We start from the raw sequence: 17,776 nt of genomic DNA, 5'->3' as shown, positions 1-17,776 counted from the left end.
TTTTTCTTCACTTCCCCTGCCCGCTCTGGCCTACTTCCAGGTCAGTGTTGGACGAAACTGGAGACAGTGCTTTTAACCTTTTCTAACTGTCACTTTCTGAACCTGAATCCATGAGCTCCAGAGAGGTTCAGGGACCTGCCCAAATTCACCACTCAGTGGCAGTGTTTGAGGAGGAATGAGCAGGTCTTAACCTGCCTTTACAGCTCAGTCTTATTGCACTTACATCCTTGCTTATAGCTTCATTTTGTAGATAAGAAGTTAAGGCCTTTTGCAGGTAAATTTAAAAGCTCAGTAATTTATTCAACATTGTGTTGGGAAGTGGGTGGAACCAAGATTAAACCCCTTATCTTCAGGCTCCCAGTCCCTCCTCTCCTGCCACACAGGGAAGTAACATGCAAAACGTGCAAAAGCAGTCACACAGGCTTGGGAGGAAGCTGCAATTCCAATCACCTCTCTGAGATCCTGGTTGGGGTCATGTGGTGTTAGCACGTCCCCCACCCCCCACCCCCGCCCTGCCCCAGGGTGCCTAGTTCCTGGCTCTGCTCCAAGTGAATTCTCATTGGTGTTCCACAGATGACCCATGTCTTAGCAGCCTGTCTTTGGAGAGCTCAACAGGTGAGCCACAGGCCTCCTGAGTAGAGCCACAAACTTCTCAGTTTTCAATTTCTTTGGGTCTTGCCAGGTGCCTTGAGACAAATCCTCAGATGACACAAACTGTGTACAAAAAGCCTGACAGAATCCGCCCTCCCGGCTTGGCAAATCCACTGTGGCAATGTTAGAGGATAGCACTAATCACCCTGGGACCGGGAAAGTGGAGGCCACCAGAGTTTTTGTGGGGAGTGGCAGTGAGGGAAAGGCCAGCTTGAGGATCATCTTTCTTTGTCCAGAGATTCTCTGGAGAGGATGATGGGAATGGGGAAGGCACTGACTCCGTATCTTGAGATGAACAGCTGAAGGAAGGAGGATAGTAGTCCAGAGATTGCCTCCAAAACTGGAAGGGGAAGAGTGTCTCATCTCAGAGATTTCTCAGACAAGCACTTAGCACAGGCTGTGGAATCCCAGAAACCTTTGTGAAAATCGATGCCCCCACCTGCCAGCTGTGTGACCTCAGGCAGGTTGCTTTACTTCTCTGTGCCTAAGTTTACTCATCTGTAAAATGGGGATAAAAACTCTGACCTCAAAGGACTATTGTTAATACTGGAAGAATGACAGTCAAATATGTAGTACAGCCACTGACATAGCTAGTCCCCAAGAAATGGTAGCTCTAGGGTAGATCCAGGACAAGAGAGAGGAGTGGAACTGTAGGCAGGCAGATTTGAGCACAGTATTAACAAGGACCGCAGTGGTACAGGATTAGGCTTTGGAGATTGCCTACATCCAGTCCAGGTCATTCTTCTCTCTAGCTGTGTGACCCTAAGCAAGTGATCTAACCTCCAACCAGTTCTCCTCACTGTAAAGAAGGAATAATAATACCTTCCTCATGGGATTGTTGTGAGGATTAAATAAGATAATGCAAGTAAAGTGCATAGAACAATGCCTGGCACATAGCAGGAACTCCAATATATTAGTACTAATAAACATCCAGTCACCAGGGTGTCCAAGGACTGAAGAATTGTACAGCTTATTGGCCTTTTTCGTCTCCTTTTTTTTTAAATACAGGTTTATTGAGATATATTCACGTACCCTACAATCACCCACAGTGTACAGTCAACAATTCACAGTACCATCATATACTTGTGCATTCATCACCAGAATCAACTTTTGAACATTTTCCTTACTCCAAATAAAAAATAAAAGTAAAAAGGAATGCCCAGAACATTCCACCCTCCACCCCACCCTATTTTTCATTTAGTTTTTGTCCCCATTTTTCTACTCATCTGTTTCATCTACTTTTAAGAACTCATTTTTTATATGAGAAGCTAAGACCTAGAGGGGCCAGAACTGACCAATCAAGCAACAAGTGTGGAGCCAGTCTGGGGAATCTCCTGAACAGATTATTACTCTGTCCATTAAGCAGATCCTCCACCACCCCCAACTTTGTTTTTGCAACTCATTTGGGGGAGGAGAATGCTGAACTATGTTTGCTTCCAGCAGCCACCTCCTGTCTTCTTCTGACCTTTGTACTGTGGAGGATGAAAGGACACCCATTCCCTATAGTCAACAGCAGAAAGTTTCAGATATCTATTAACTTTTGGTCCTTGGGCAGCCCAAAATTGTGCTCTCTCTATCCTGGAGAAGGTGTTCCCACACTCAGCTCCTGCTAAGAGTTAGGATTGTGGGGGTAGTGGGTGGCAGGGCAGTTTGCTGTTCCAGAATCAGCAAGATTTCCCTGAAGCCAGGAAAAGCCTGGATTCACATCCCATCCTCAGCACTTACTTGCCATATGACTGTGGGCAGCTTAGTTAGCCCCTGGGAACCTCAGTTTCCTCCTGAGTAAAATAGCTCCCTTTCCAAGCTGGATGAGGGCTAACTTAGTTACTGTCTAAAGAGCATTTGGCATGTAGTGGGCATTCGATAAATTTAGCTTTTATATTAATCTTGTAAACATTCAAACTTTGTATGATATATAAGTGCAAACCACTGATGAATCTTTCCTTCCTTCCTTCCTTCCTTCCATCATTCCCTCCTTCCTTCCTTCCTTCAAAGCTGAACATTTATAATGCCCTGTGGGTAGCCATTTTTATCTGTCTGGTTTTTAGCAAAACACCACATTCCTTAGGTTAGAGAGGGCCTCATTGTAATTCTACTCTTGGGGGCTCTCAAGGCATAGCCCAGAATCATTTCAAAAAGGAGATCTATCTAATTGGATACCTGATGTTTCCTTTTGGTGCTAAGTCTACAAGTTAAGGGGAATAGTTATTAGAGGAATACCTGTTATAGGACTATGTGGAGGATGGGCACAGAGCCAGCAGTGACTCTGATTGTTTTCATTTGTTATATGGTATACTAGAAGGACAGAAATTGGGTTCAGGGTAGGAATACATAGAGCAGAAATAGGGTAAAGAGAAGATACAAGAAAATCATGGTGCCCAACTCAGCAAATAAATTCATTCACCTCCCCCCAACAAGGAACATTACTCCCAGGGGAATGAATCTCCCTGGTGACATGGAACAGGATTCCCAGGAATGAGAATGGCCCTGGCAACAAGGGATTGAAAATTGACCAAATGGGGGAAAATAAAGAAAGGTGACAAGCTGAGGTCATAGTGGCTGAGAGATCCCAAATAGAGTCGAGAGGCTATCCTGAAGGTTTCTCCTATGTAAGCTCTATCTGGACATCCCAAATGACCATAGCATGCCATGCCCTTACCAAAAGTAGTCCCCAAATACCTAGGTCCCTACCTGAGATTCTATAAAAGATACACTCACTAAATTTTGTCTTCCAGAAATTTAAATATACCAGAGTATTCCTATACCAGACAAGTCCTAAAACTCAGGGAACAGCCTCTTTAAGATCAACCGTCAGATGCAGCCCCCCCTACCCCATACTGTAGATACCCGCTTTTAATATGAACAAGTCAGGGTACCCACGCCTAGGCACCCCTGAAGATAGAGAACGAGATTAAGCAAGAGGACTGGGTAACAACAAATGAGATAAGATTTAGCACGGGTCTATGAACACTGAAACTTGATATAATTATATATATATGCATTTTGGATGCTGGGGTGTTGGAATAGCTGGAAGGAGGTAAATGACATGGTGGAAGTGTAGCCTGTAGCATCCTTTGGGATGTGCTCTATAGCTGCTCATTTAGTTGTGCCTTGAAGGTCTTCATCTTTCTGTATGTACCTTGTAGTGCATAATAAGGAAAGAAGTGAAATTGTGGAACTGTAACCCATAATAATTTTTGAAATTACCCGGGGAGGAGGGATATGGGATGCTTTGAGTGTTCTCTTTTACTTTTATTTTTATTCTTATTTTCATTTTTATTTTTTGGAGTAATGAAAATGTTCTAAAATTGTGGTGTTGAATGCACAACTATATGATGAAACTGTGAACAATTGTACACTTCGGATGATTGTATGGTATGTGAATACATTTCAGTAAAATTACATTAAAAATTACCTATATGACTATATGACTGCTTGTCGAGCTGTACATTGAGAGATGACACTGTCTGTATGTATATTTTACAATAATGGAAATGGCTGGAGTTGTGGAACTGTGACCAATGACATTCTTTGAAATTTGCTCCTAACTACTTGTGAAATCATATTTTGAAAGTTATCACTTATATGTATATTTGTTAAAGTTCACAATAATAAAAAAAAAAGACAATCATAGTGAAGGTAGGATATCATTTGGGGTGGAGATTGGGTATTGTAAGAGGTATAAGATGAATAAGAGACTGTAGACAGTGAAAAGGAAGAGACAGAATAAGAAGGAAATTCAGGTGTGTCTTGATCTGTGATCTTGGGCATCATCTGCTTGTTCTGATGTCTTGGGCAGAAGCTGTCTACATCAGATGCCATCTTCTTGCAGAATCCTCATGTCAATTTTAGCTTGAGATTCAAAATAGGAGTAGCTTCTCAAGGGCTTGAAGCATATTTTATTTGTGACAGGTGGACCCAGGGATAAATTCTCTGTAGTTTTACTTCCATAGTGATGGTCCATAGGACTTGATAAGGTCCTTTCCATCTAGGTTCTAAAGCAATCTTTCACTGATGTCTTTTATAGAATATCAATTCTCCAGTTGAAGTTCATTTAGTGTCCACTATGAAGCAATCTTGGAAAACGCAGCCTAGATCTTACTTCTCATTTAAAGTCCATGTATTTATTTATTTATTTATTTATTTATTTATTTATTTATTCATCCATCCATCCATCCATTCATTCATTCATTCATTTTTGCTGAAGATGAAGTGCTGATCTGTTGGTGATTGCAAGCACTTACATACTTAAGTTCCCAAAATGATCTGGGAAAATGTCCTCAAGCCGGCATCCTGGGGTGTGGAGTCTTGGTGATTGGACAGCTGGCACAAAGGGAGCTGTTGTGGGTGCCTCACTTGGCCAGTTGCCAGAGCCTGCAGCCCCAGAGGGCACCTTCCATATCTTCATACTAGTCAGAAGACAAATCCGAGTTGAGTTTGCGGACTACAGCATTTTATTTGGGACACCAAAGTTTTGCTGCAGCACTGGAAGCCATTTTAACTACTGATGAATCTTGCTAATTATTCTAGAGCGGAAGTCAGCTCTAAAAGGGACAGAAATAGTAAATATTTTAGCCTTCACAGACAGTATGGTCTCTGTTACAGCTACTCAACTCTGCTATTCTGGTAAAGAAATGAGCTTGGCTGTGTTCCAGTAAAACTTAATTTATAAAACCAAGTCACACCACAGACATAGGGGACTGGTGGTTTGATGGGTTGAGCCCTCTACCATAGTTTTACCCTTGGGAAGACGGTTGCTGCAAAGGAGAGGCTAGGCCTCCCTATATTTGTGCCTAAGAGTCTCCTCCTGAATGCCTCTTTGTTGCTCAGATGTGGCCCTCTCTCTCTGGCTAAGCCAACTTGAAAGGTGAAATCACTGCCCTCCCCCCTACGTGGGATCAGACACCCAGGGAAGTGAATCTCCCTGGCAACGTGGAATATGACTCCCAGGGAGGAATGTAGACCTGGCACCGTGGGACGGAGAACATCTTCTTGACCAAAAGGGGGATGTGAAAGGAAATGAAATAAGCTTCAGTGGCAGAGAGATTCCAAAAGGAGCCGAGAGGTCACTCTGGTGGGCACTCTTATGCACACTTTAGACAACCCTTTTTAGGTTCTAAAGAATTGGGGTAGCTGGTGGTGGATACCTGAAACTATCAAACTACAACCCAGAACCCATGAATCTCGAAGACAGTTGTATAAAAATGTAGCTTATGAGGGGTGACAATGGGATTGGGAAAGCCATAAGGACCAAACACCACTTTGTCTAGTTTATGGATGGATGTGTAGAAAAGTAGGGGAAGGAAACAAACAGACAAAGGTTCCCAGTGTTCTTTTTTACTTCAATTGCTCTTTTTCACTCTAATTATTATTCTTGTTATTTTTGTGTGTGTGCTAATGAAGGTGTCAGGGATTGATTTAGGTGATGAATGTACAACTATGTAATGGTACTGTAAACAATTGAAAGTACAATTTGTTTTGTATGACTGCGTGGTATGTGAATATATCTCAATAAAATGATGATTAAAAAAAAAAAAAAAAAAAAAAAAAAAAAAAAAAAAACCAAGTCACAGGTAGCCTGTGAATTGCTGATCTCTGTTCTAGAGCGGCATCTCAGACTGTAATGTGGGTAGGAATGACCTGGGTGTCTTGTTAAACTGAGGATTCTGATTCAGGAGGCCTGGAAGGGGACTGGGGATTCTGCATTTCTGATAAGCTCCGGATAATGTCGATACTGTTAGTCTGAGGACCACCCTTTAAAGACAAGATTTTTTTTTCAATGTAAATATATTCACATACCATACAGTCCATCCAGAGTGTATAATCAATGGTTCTCAGTATCATCACATAGTTGTGCATTCATCAGGCTACTGGTGAGTCTGAAGCTAGCCAGATCCTGCCCATCTCTGCCTTCTGTCTTGGCCCCTGAGTGGGTGCCTGTGCTGATTGGATCTGTGGGTCCCTCTGTAGGACTTCACTCATGATCTCCTTTTGCTGATTTCAGAAGCACGAGTTTTCCGTGGACATGAGCTGTGAGGGCTGTGCTAATGCAGTCACTCGGGTTCTCAACAAGCTGGGAGGTGAGTGAGTGGCCCTCAGCTGGAGTGGGGAGGGGGCTACACATACGGTTATATCATGTTCCAAGGCATGCAGACATGCCGCAGGAGAAACTTTTGTTTAAACTCATAATAATAAAACAACTACAATTTTTTGAGCTCTTAGCATGTGTCAAGCACTCTGCCAAGTGCTTATATGGATTAAATCATTTAATTCTCACCACAGCCCTTTCAGGTAAGTTCTTTGACTATCTCATTTTTTTAATAATTTTTTTATAATGAAAGAAGTTGTAGGTTTACAGAAGAATCATGCAGAAAATACAGAGTTCCCATAAACCCCCCTATTGTTAACACTTTGCATTAGTGTGGTGCCTTTGTTACAATTGGACTATTTCTGTTTTAAGTAGGAGGTTACTGAGGTTCAGAGAAGTTCGGTAACTTGGTTGAGATCACACAGTCAAGATCTAGAACCCTGGCAGTTCTAGTTAATTTCTTGGTGATCTCCAGTGTGTTAACTTTTTTCTTTTCATTTATATTGTGGTTTCATATATACACAATAATAGTTCCCATTTTAACCACTTTCAAGTACTGTATACAGTTCAGGGTAATTGTATTCACAATGTTGTGCTATCATCACGAAGATCCATTTCCAAAATTTTACCATCACCCCAAACAAATTCTGTATCCATTAAGCATTAACTCCCTATTCCCCACATCTGGTACCCTGTGATCTACTTGCTATCTCTGTAAATTTGCATGTTATAGTTATTTCATGAAAGTGAGATCATACATTATCTATCCTTTTGTATCTAGCTTGTTTCATACAACATGTTGCCAGTTTCATCCATTTTGTGATGTGTATTAGAATTTCATTCCTTTTTACAGCTGAATAATATTCCATTGTATGTGTATACCACATTTTGCTTATCTTTTCATCCAATGATGGACATTTGGGCTGCTTCCACCTTTTGGCTGTTGTGAATAATGCTGCTATGAACATTGGTGTGCAAACATATACTTAGAAGTGGGATTGCTGGATCATATGATAATTCTGTACTTACATTTCTGAGGAACCACCAAACTGTTTTCACAGTGGTTGCACCATTTTACATTCCTACATTTTATATTCCTACTAGGAATGCATGAGGATTCCTATTTCTCTACATCCTTACCAACGTTTTTACTGTTTTTTAAGTAATAGCCATTCTAGTGAGTTTGAAGCAGTATCTCATTGTGATTTTGATTTGCATTTCTCTAATGGTTAATGATACTGAGCATCTTCTCGTGTGCTTATTGGCCATTTGTATATCCTCTTTGAGAAATGTCTGTTCAAGTTCTTGGCCCATTTTTTTTAATTGGGTTTTTTGTCTTTTTGTTGTATTCTGGATATTAAACCTTTATCAGATATATGATTTCTGAATATCTTCTCCCATTCTGTAGGTTGTCTTTTCATTTTCTTGATAAAGTATTTTGCACAAACGTTTTTAATTTTGATGAAGTCTAATTTATTTTTTTCTTTCGTTGCTCATGCTTCTGATGTAAAGTCTAAGAATACATTGTTTAATACAAGGTCCTGAAGACATTCCCCTAAATACAAGTTTTAGTTCTTATCTTTAGGTCTTCGATCCATTATGAATTAAGTTTTGTATGTGGTATGAGGTAAGGCTCCACTTTCATTTTTTTGCATGTGCACATCCAGTGTTTCCAGCACCATTTGTTCTTTCCCCATTGAGTGGATGTGGCATTCTTGTCACAAATAGATTGGCCATAGATTCCCGTGTGTTAGCTTTTTTTTTTTTTTGTATTTATAATTTTATTCCCAATTTAGAAAAAAAACAAAAAAATGCATATTCTATTCAGATATCATGAAATGTTTAAAAAATTAGAACATTTATTGAACTCAAAGAAAATCTCCATATATTTCGAATGTTATGCTCAAAGAGATCACATTCCCTAATCATAATATAATAAAATTAGAAAATAATGAGTTCAGGGTAGTCAAAAACTTAATCACCTGGAATTGGAAATGCAAACAAAGAGAAGCAAGTTCCTAGAAAACAAAATGCAAGAGACTTTTAAATTTAAAAGAGAGGATGTTTGACCTCACTCAAAGTTATAAACATGCAACTTTTAAAACAGTGACATGACTTTGTGGGGAAAGACTAAAAGTTTAATAATATATAGCATGGTAAACAGGATTCGCATATACTTTTGTTGATAACAGAATTCAAGGCAATTTGGTTGATACTTTTGTTGATAACAGAATTCAAAGCAATTTGGTAATACCTAACAAGTTTTAAATGTGTATACCATTTGGCTTAGCAAAAAAGAAATTTATTCTATAGGTAAAGCTTTTTACATGAGCACAAATATATATGCAAAAGGATTTTCAATGTAGCCAGTGTTTATAACAAAAATCTGAAAATTCACTACATGTCCATCAATAGAGAACCAATTCCTTACAGATCTAAAAATAAGATGTACTGATATGAAACAGTCTTTAAGATGTCTTTGAAAATAAAAATACAAGATATAGAACAATTGTATATTTTGCAATTTGTGATAAATGGTGTGTATATTTCAGAGAGATGTTTGTGTAATTTCAATTTGATTAAGTTTTGGTTAATCTGATTGAATTAATTTAATTTGATTTTTATTCTAATGATTGCCTCCAGGAGTTTAACTAAGGATGCTAGTGTTACAGAATGGGTAGAAACTTAATTTTCATTGTATGTCTGTATGTGCTTTTGCTTGAATTTTCCTTTTGATTTTTGTTCTACTTTCTATTGTTTAGTTTTTTTATTCTGTTTTATTGAGATATATTTACATATACAGTCATACGTGGTGCACAATCAACTGTTCACAGTACCACCATATAGCTGTGCATTCATCACCCCAATCTATTTTTTGAACATTTTCCTTATACCAGAAAAAGTAAAAATAAGAATAAAAAAGTAAAAAAGAACACCTAAATTATTCCCCCCCACCCTATTTTTCATTTAGTTTTTGTCCCCATTTTTCTACTCATCCATCCATACACTGGATAAAGGAAGTGTGATCTATAAGGCTTTCACAATCACAGTGTCACCCCTTGTAAGCTACATTGTTATACAATCGTCCTCAAGAGTCAAGGCTACTGGGTTGCAGTTTGATAATTTCAGTTACTTACTTCTAGCTATTCCAGTACATTAAAACCTAACAAATGTTATCTATCTAGTGGGTAAGAATGCCCCCCAGAGTGTCCTCTCGACTCCATTTGGAATCTCTTGGCCACTGAAACTTTATATTTTGTTTCGTTTCGCATCCCCCCTTTGGTCAAGATGTTCTCAATCCCACGATGCCAGGTCTAGATTCATCCCTGGGAGTCATATCCTGCATTGCCAGGGAGATTTACACCCCTGGGAGTCAGATCCCACATAGAGAGGAGGACAGTGAGTTCACCTGCTGAGTTGGGTTAGCTAGAGAGAGGGGGCCACATCTGAGCAACAAAGAGGTACTCAGGGGGAGACTCCGGCACAATTATAGGGAGGCCTAGCCTCTCCTTTGCAGCAACGAGCTTCATAAGAGCAAGTCCCGAGATCAAGGGCTTGTCACACCAAACCGCCAGTCCTCAATGTTTGTGAGAACATCCGCAGCAATCCAGGTGGGGAAGTCCAACACCTCTGCATTTTCCCCCAGCTCCTGAGGAAGGCCCTGCATTTATATTTTCATTCTCTGCCCAAATTACTTTGGAATGTGTCACTATTTCTCACTAACCTATACAAACCTACCAGGTTACAAACCCTAACCCTATACAAATCCTAACTCTAACCTATACAAACCTTCCTATTCAAAGATCCATGTAATTAAGCTATTTGAACAAACTGTACAAGTTAAATTGTTTAGGAAATATAGAACCTGCACCAAATAAACATGTCTTCTCACGTGGAAGTTGAAGTTTTAGAACACAGTCAGTATCATCCTTTACCCTTTGGCCTGATTTGCCCTAGTCCTAACTAGATCTGACCCATTCTTATCTCTAATTGAAGTATGGACTCTTTTTCAGCTTTTTTAACAGTTGCAGTATGCGCTAATACTGACATTCATATCTGCCAAGCTGTAGCTCTGAGTTTTAGGTGTCACACGTATACCCAGAGTTCCAGGGATTGATCAGGTTATACACAAAGGGATCAGCATCTCAGAATCTGGGGATAGCCGTTACAGTTCAGGAATAGGTGTGACTGCTGTAAGAGCTTATAATCTAGGGACCATTACAGTAAGTGTTCCCCTGATAAGCTGGGCTCTAAGATTCTGTTCTGAGTTTACACATTGTAGTTAGTCCATATTGGTGAGGCATTATAGTGTTTGCTGTGTGTTAGCTTTTGATATATGACACAGTTGAGGGTAGTTTCTAATTTTTATGATTTTAAAAATTGTAATATTTTAAAAAATAAATTTTAAATCGGTTGTGTAAAGGACTCCTAAAGCACCTCTTTCGGATATGTTTAGAAAGTCATTGTTGTCATCCCCCCACCCCCTCATTTCACAGCAGGGGAAATTGAGACCCAGAGAAAGCTCGGTGGGGTAATGACTGAGTTGTGATTAGAGTTCTGATAGTGTCAAGGCCCAGCCAGTCTTCTAAGAATTTTCTTTCTTAAAACCTTATATGATAATAATGCCCAGTCCGCAAAGGGCTTCCTCATGGACATCGTGATCTCTTCGGCACTTACAGCAATCCTCTGAACTGTACTTTCGGTCTGTGGAGTGGAGATGTTGACGCCAATGCCCGGGAGGGGAAATGACTTGCCCCGAATCCATGGCGAGTCAGTGGCCAGCTTCTGGTCCCGTGAACTGGGATCTTAACTTGGAAGGATGTGAAACGGGGGAAAGAACCTGACTGCTGACTTGCCATGTGACTGTGGGCACTTCTTCCTGGGGACTCAGATCCCCCAGCTGTAGTATGGGTATGTCAGTCTTTATTGGCTTTTGATGTGGATATTTTAAAAATAAAATTCTGCGTGGAAGCCCTTGTTTACAAAGCGGCATTCTGAGTGAAGTGGGGGTCGGCCTGCTTTTGCCTTTCACCATTTGAGGACACCTGCCCAGAAACCTGGGTTTCAAGGAGCACAGTTGGAAAACCACTGTATTGGATGATCCAGATTTTCTTCCAGCTCTATGGTGCCACCAAAATGTTTATTCCAAAGAAGAAGGAGACACTTCTGAACCAAAAGACAGAAATCCATGGTGCAGCAAGGACACTACTCCCCACCCCACCCCCACCCCACCCAGGTATCCATTATATAAAGATTATCACTAAACCCTGTATTATGTGACTTTTAAGGCACTTTGGTGCTTGTGGCTCTGCCTGTGAGCATGGTCCAGTTTCTTCCCCTCCTTCACGGCTGTTCCTACTTGAGTGGCCTCTGGGGAAGGGTCTTCTGAGTTGGTTGGGGCCTAGATGGGCAGCGCCAGGCCTGAGGAATCATAAACTAATGGCACACTTGCGCTGGAAAGTTCACCGGGGCTGGCCACCCTGCACACTTCATGCACAGATAGTGAAACTGAGGCCCAGACTAGTCAGGACCCGCCGTGGTCACCCAGCAAGTCAGTTGTGAAACCAAAGCCTAGAACCCAACCAGGGCTTTGTCTCATCAGGACTCACCTTGGTCGCTCCATGTTCTGCTGGGGCTTTAAATTGGCACAGCCTTTCAGGAGAGCATTTTGCAATATCTGTTCATGTTTAACCATCTGGGGTCCCATAATTCCCTTTCTGTGAATTCATGGTTCAGAAATTCTTTCACAAATTTACTAAGATATATTCAAGGATGTTTAGTGTAGTGTTGTTCAATTGGAAGCAACCTCAATGTCCTTCAACAGGAGACTAATTAAATGTTGTGGTACATCCATAGGACACTATGTAACTGTTAACTAGAAAAATGAAGTAGTTTTGTGTGTGCTAAAATGGCAAGGTATCCTGCATATTGGAGAGTGAAATATAGTAAGACTTGTCTACATATAGCATGAAGCCATTCAGGGCAGTTATTTTTTATTTGCTTTCTAGGGGAAAGATAACGTACCATCCACAGTGATCTCTAGGGGTAAGAGTAGTAGGGGGACTTTTACTTTCTAAATTTATTCAGAAGTGTTTGCTTTTACCTTTTTTTATAATAGCATGTCTGTATTATTTTATAAATTGAAAATAAAATTAAAATAAGCCCTCCTCTAGAGCAGGCATCAGCGGACCACAGCCTGTGGGCCAAATCTAGCCCATAACCTGCTTTGTACAGCCTGTGAACTAAGAAAGGTTTTTACATTTTTAAAGGGTTGTAACATGCACACACACACACACACACACACACACACACACACACACACGGAAGAATGTGTAGCAGAAGCCATAGGTGGCTCGCAGTGCCTAAAATAACTACTATCTGGCCCTTTGCCAAAAAATTTGCTAACCCCTAGTCTAGAGGAAAGGGAAAGGTTGGTTGTGAATGGTAATTTAGGAGCCTGAGTTCTTTCTTCCTCTAACTGGGAGGGTCTCTGCTTCCTCCCCTTCTCCACACCCTGTTTCCTCTTCCTGCAGGAGTTGAGTTTGAAATTGACCTGCCCAATAAGAAGGTTTGCATTGAGTCGGGGCACAGCACAGACGCTCTGCTGGAGACCCTGAAGAAAACCGGAAAGGCCGTTTCCTACCTTGGCCCCAAGTAGCAGGGACCTGGGACTCCAACCTGCAGGATGGACCAAAGGGGGCAGGTGGGTGAGGCTTCTGCTGGTTGAATAAACCTGCCCACCCCTCACAACAGGGGCTAACTCTTAAGTAGAGCAGGAGAGCACCCTGAGTTTCTTTGGAGAGGTTACAAATACTTCATTATTATTATTTAATGCAAATCACAAAGTTCAGAGAATCCTTAAAGCTCCCTGCAAATAGGCAGAGCACTGTCTGGTTCCCATTTATGACTGGAGGGGGGTGCCTTATTTCATAGTCAGCAGGGTTTAAGTTAGGAGTGTCTGACCCTGGAGCAGTATGTCCTTTTGCTTTGATAAATTGACTTTTCCATCAGAGATGAAACCTGTGCCCTATGCCTCATTCTGCTAAGCACTGATCAAGCAAGTTAATTCAGACTTTGCCTTTCTCCCCACTAGGAACTGCCCTCAGTTTCCTGAGCATGCCCTTGGCCCCTGGTGCAAAACAATGTTGTGTCTAAGCTGGAAGTTCCCTTAGATTTTACGTCATTCGGGGAGGCAGATAAATGGCACAGTCCCCCACTCTGCCCTCTCTTCCCTCCGGGATCCCTGGCAGATCTTACTCACTGACCCTGCATCCTCCCCACTGTGCCCAGCCAGGCTCAGAATCCACAACAGAGCCACAACAACTGGCTGTGTCTCCCCAGTTAGTGCATTTGACGTGTGAATTACAATGATTGCCACCCCTGATGTGGCTTGGCTCCCCTGGGGAGGGAAAGTGACTGGACCCAGGCCTCACAAGGATGAGTGGCTGAGGCAGACTTCCGGTGGCATTTGCGCTGTGAATGTGCCCACAGAGAGCTCCTGAAGCAGAGACTAGTTACAGCCAACTGGCAGTCCCAGGCAGTCCCCCGCAAGTACAGCCTCCCTCCTGAAGCAGGTATTTGGAATCTGACCTAGGGTGGTGTCCTGTGTATATGGTGACATCGGGAGATGACAGAGGAGTCTGTTTTCCTCACCCCTTTTCCTGTGACCCCCTATGGCTGTCACTCATGTTCAGGAATGAGCCCTGGATGAATAATTGGGGTTCTGGGATTCCAATTCAGCTCTGGGCTTGTCTCCCCACTTCCCTGAGATATGTTCCCCTTACCTGTAAAATGGGGCTAGACCTCCACCCTGTTGTCCTGCCTCATGGGTGTTACTGTGCAGTCCCCTCTAAACATGGGGGATTATCTCACAGGAAGGTAAAACTTTAACAGTTTCCACCATCCTGCAGAACAGAGTCCATCCCACTGTTCCTCCGTCTCTAGGGATTTTTGTGGAGAAGATGAGCAGGTGGGGCTCTGGGTCTCTCTGTCCCAGGTCACCCTGCTTTTGTCTGCTTCACATTGGGCCTCCATGTCAGATGGTAAGACTGTGTTCTGTAAATGTGCTCTGCGACAAGAAGGGATGGAGGGAGGGGAGAGGTACACCTCTTTCTGAGCTGGCAGTATACATGTGGGAGCCCCAACCCAGACACCTTGAACTGGAAACTCTTGGCCTGGACATATGAATTTTATTTAATACATGCTGGTTGTAACCCGTGTGTAGCTTAACGTGCGTTCTTCCCATGAGAGTTTTATTTATTTCTTTTGAGTTTTTTTATCATAGGGAATTTCAAACATACACAAACAGAAAAGTAAGATGAATCCCCACATACCCATCCTCCAGATCCAACAATTATCAAATCACGGCCATCATTATTTTCATCTTTGGCCAACTCCCTCCAGATTATTTGGAAGCAAATGCCAGACGTCATATAATTTTGTCTGTGAATGTTTCAATAAACATATGTAGTTTATGAAAGTCTCCCAGAGATTCAGATGCACAACACTGGGTAAGAATCACAGATCTAGCAAGCTTTACCCCAAGCACCCAGGCAGCTTCTGTTTCTGGAGTCTGTATTTTAAGAGGTTCCCTGGTGACTTATTTGCAGTGAGGTTTGGGAACAGCAGAGAGAGAGGAACCTTCAGTGTCTGTTGGTTATGATGTCATCTTGATTATCTGGCTTTGGCATTTTTGTTTGCTCTTGATCGTGTTTCACTGCTTTTCCAACCTCAGCCCGAAACAGAATGGGAGTATAGCTCGCTGTGCACCCCAGCAGCCCTGGGAGTTCCCCAGAAGAGGGCCTGAGCAGTGACTGGCTTAGCAAGGGTAATGAGTTCTGGTCGAACCAAGGATAACAGGCTTTGTGGGTGCGGTGTGGGGGGCTGGACACTGGATTCTAGTCCTGCTGCCCAGGGTTTCCCACCTCACCCCTCACAACCGCTTCTTAGTGGAACCTTTATTGCTTTTGCATTGTTGCTGTGTCCACAGCAGGTGGCGCCTTTGTTTCACCTAACTTCTCATCTCTCTCTGCTAGGACGGCTGATCCTCTCTTTTCCTGGCTTCCAAACAGATATGGGACCTGGCATTCCTGCTCAGCGATGGGAGTTCCTGTGGAGACCCTCACTAAACCCTGCTCCTCCCTAGCTTCCCTGCAATAAAATCAAGCTGCTTTCGTTGGAGATGCTGTCTCATGCATGGTCTTGATGTTGCCCACTTGCAGACCTTGATGTTTGCCATGTTCACTTGTATTGGAGTTTCAAGAGCGCCAGTCACAGGCTTGGACCCTGGTTCCATATCTGACAATTTGCTATGAAGTCTTTGGCAAGTCGCTTCCCTTCTCTGAGCTTCATTTTCTCGCATCTGTAAAGTGAAGAAGTTGGGCCAGATCACTTTCTTGTCACTCCTTTCTTAAACTCCATATTTTAAAAAACTTTTGTTTATCAAGTGAATTGCATTTAAGGGATGCCTAATGTTAATCAGGGCAGTTAGATTAGTAGGAAAGAGTACAGGCTATAAAGAAAAACTGCCTGGGTTGGAGTCCCAGCTCTAGCACCTCCCAGGTAGGTCACCTTTGATAGGCCTCTTAACTTCTCAGCATCTACATGCACAAAATGCGATAATAATGTCTACTGCAAATGGTGGTTGTGGGGATTAAATGAGATGATACATGTAAATCACTTAGAGTAGTGCTTGTCAGGTAGAAATCACTCAGGAAACATTACCCATTTGCTCGTTTTTCAGTATTTCATTACTCAAAGATCTGTAGAAATGACAACTAGAATTCCAGTCAGACTTAAGAATTAGTGCCTCACAGAGCTGTTCAATTATGTCAAAACAAAGGGAATGTTTTAGTCTGCCTGTGTAACTTTATTTAAAAATTTAAAAAAGTATTAAAATGGCAGTTCTCAAACTTTTTAGACTTAGGACCCTTTAACATTCTTAAAAATTATTGAGGATCTTGAAAAGCTTTTGGTTATATCCATCAATACATACTGTATTAGAAATTAAAGTAGGAATTTTTAAAATGCAAGAATGCACAGCACACATCCCATTAGCCACCAAAGAGATGAGATTATCACACATCATGCAGACTTGAAAACTCCACTGTACGCTTGTGAGAGAAAGAAAGTAAAAAAGGCAAATAATGTCCTATGGAAATAACTTCTTTAACTCATGGACCTTCTGAAAGGTCAGGGGCCCATGTGTTGAGAATCACTGCTTTATCCATTTACTGGGCACTAACTAGGAGTGCATCATTGCTGGATGCCGAGATAAGACCTGGCCCTGTATTTGGTCACCCATGACCTTGGACCAGTCCCCTAATCTCTTCCAGAAGCAGTTTCCTCATCTGTACAATGGGTGTCTTAAGACCTGCACCTCAGGGTAGTGAAGACCTAGAACTTGGCAGACAGAAATAAGATGTCATTTTTACTCTTAACTGGTGTGCTTGCATGATTTCAGTCCTGTTGTTAAAGTATTAAACAAGTCTCAGAGTCGTTTCTATCTTCCCAGACCCTAAGGGGCCCAGGGACTCCACTGTTCAGGGAGGACTGGCCTTTGCAGCTCTGATGGTGTATGGGTTCTTTGGCCACCAGGAAGCAGTGTCTTTTGGATTTGATTCAATCCCTCTCCCCTCACCTCCTTTTTTTTCTGTCTCCAGATCTGAGAAGTTTCTGATCTGAGAAGTTTAAGGCAGTCTCTGGGAGCACAAACTTGAGGGTTTTTTCCATTTTCACCATTTCTCCAGAAGAACTGGTTCAGGCTTCCTGGCCCATTGGAAACTCCCAGGTGTCCAAACACCAGTGCCTTTTAGGGCGAGCGGTTCTCGGAGAGGTTCCTCTCTTTGGGCTCTTCCTTGCACCCCCCTGCCACCCCTTTCCCACCCACCCGGGAGCTGGAATCCAAGTTCCCAGCTGAGGCCCTTGGTTCTGTTCTTTGAGGCTGGCTGTCCACGGAGCAAACGAGATTTCAGAGCAAAGCAAGGGCTCCTGTAGAGTGGGTGGGCGTGGGGGTGGGGTGCGATGTGAACTCCTGGC

At 42.2% G+C, this 17,776-nt stretch overlaps 1 long non-coding RNA gene across 2 annotated transcripts; it reads left to right on the top strand.

The window, feature by feature from the left end:
* The first annotated feature begins 13,387 nt into the window (after positions 1-13,387).
* On the top strand, positions 13,388-17,227 carry LOC119507892. 2 transcript variants are annotated; one of them, XR_005211358.1, is made up of 3 exons: positions 13,388-13,442; positions 15,474-15,566; positions 15,775-17,227. It is a non-coding gene; the product is annotated as an uncharacterized LOC119507892 (long non-coding RNA). The 2 variants fall into 2 exon arrangements; XR_005211357.1 differs by lacking the exon at positions 13,388-13,442 and adding an exon at positions 13,466-14,781.
* The last annotated feature ends 549 nt before the right edge of the window (positions 17,228-17,776 follow it).

Source organism: Choloepus didactylus, chromosome 13, assembly GCF_015220235.1.
Source record: "Choloepus didactylus isolate mChoDid1 chromosome 13, mChoDid1.pri, whole genome shotgun sequence".
NCBI lineage: Eukaryota > Metazoa > Chordata > Mammalia > Pilosa > Megalonychidae > Choloepus > Choloepus didactylus.
Note: the sequence above shows the minus strand (reverse complement) of the source record. Positions and strands in the feature narration are given on the sequence as shown.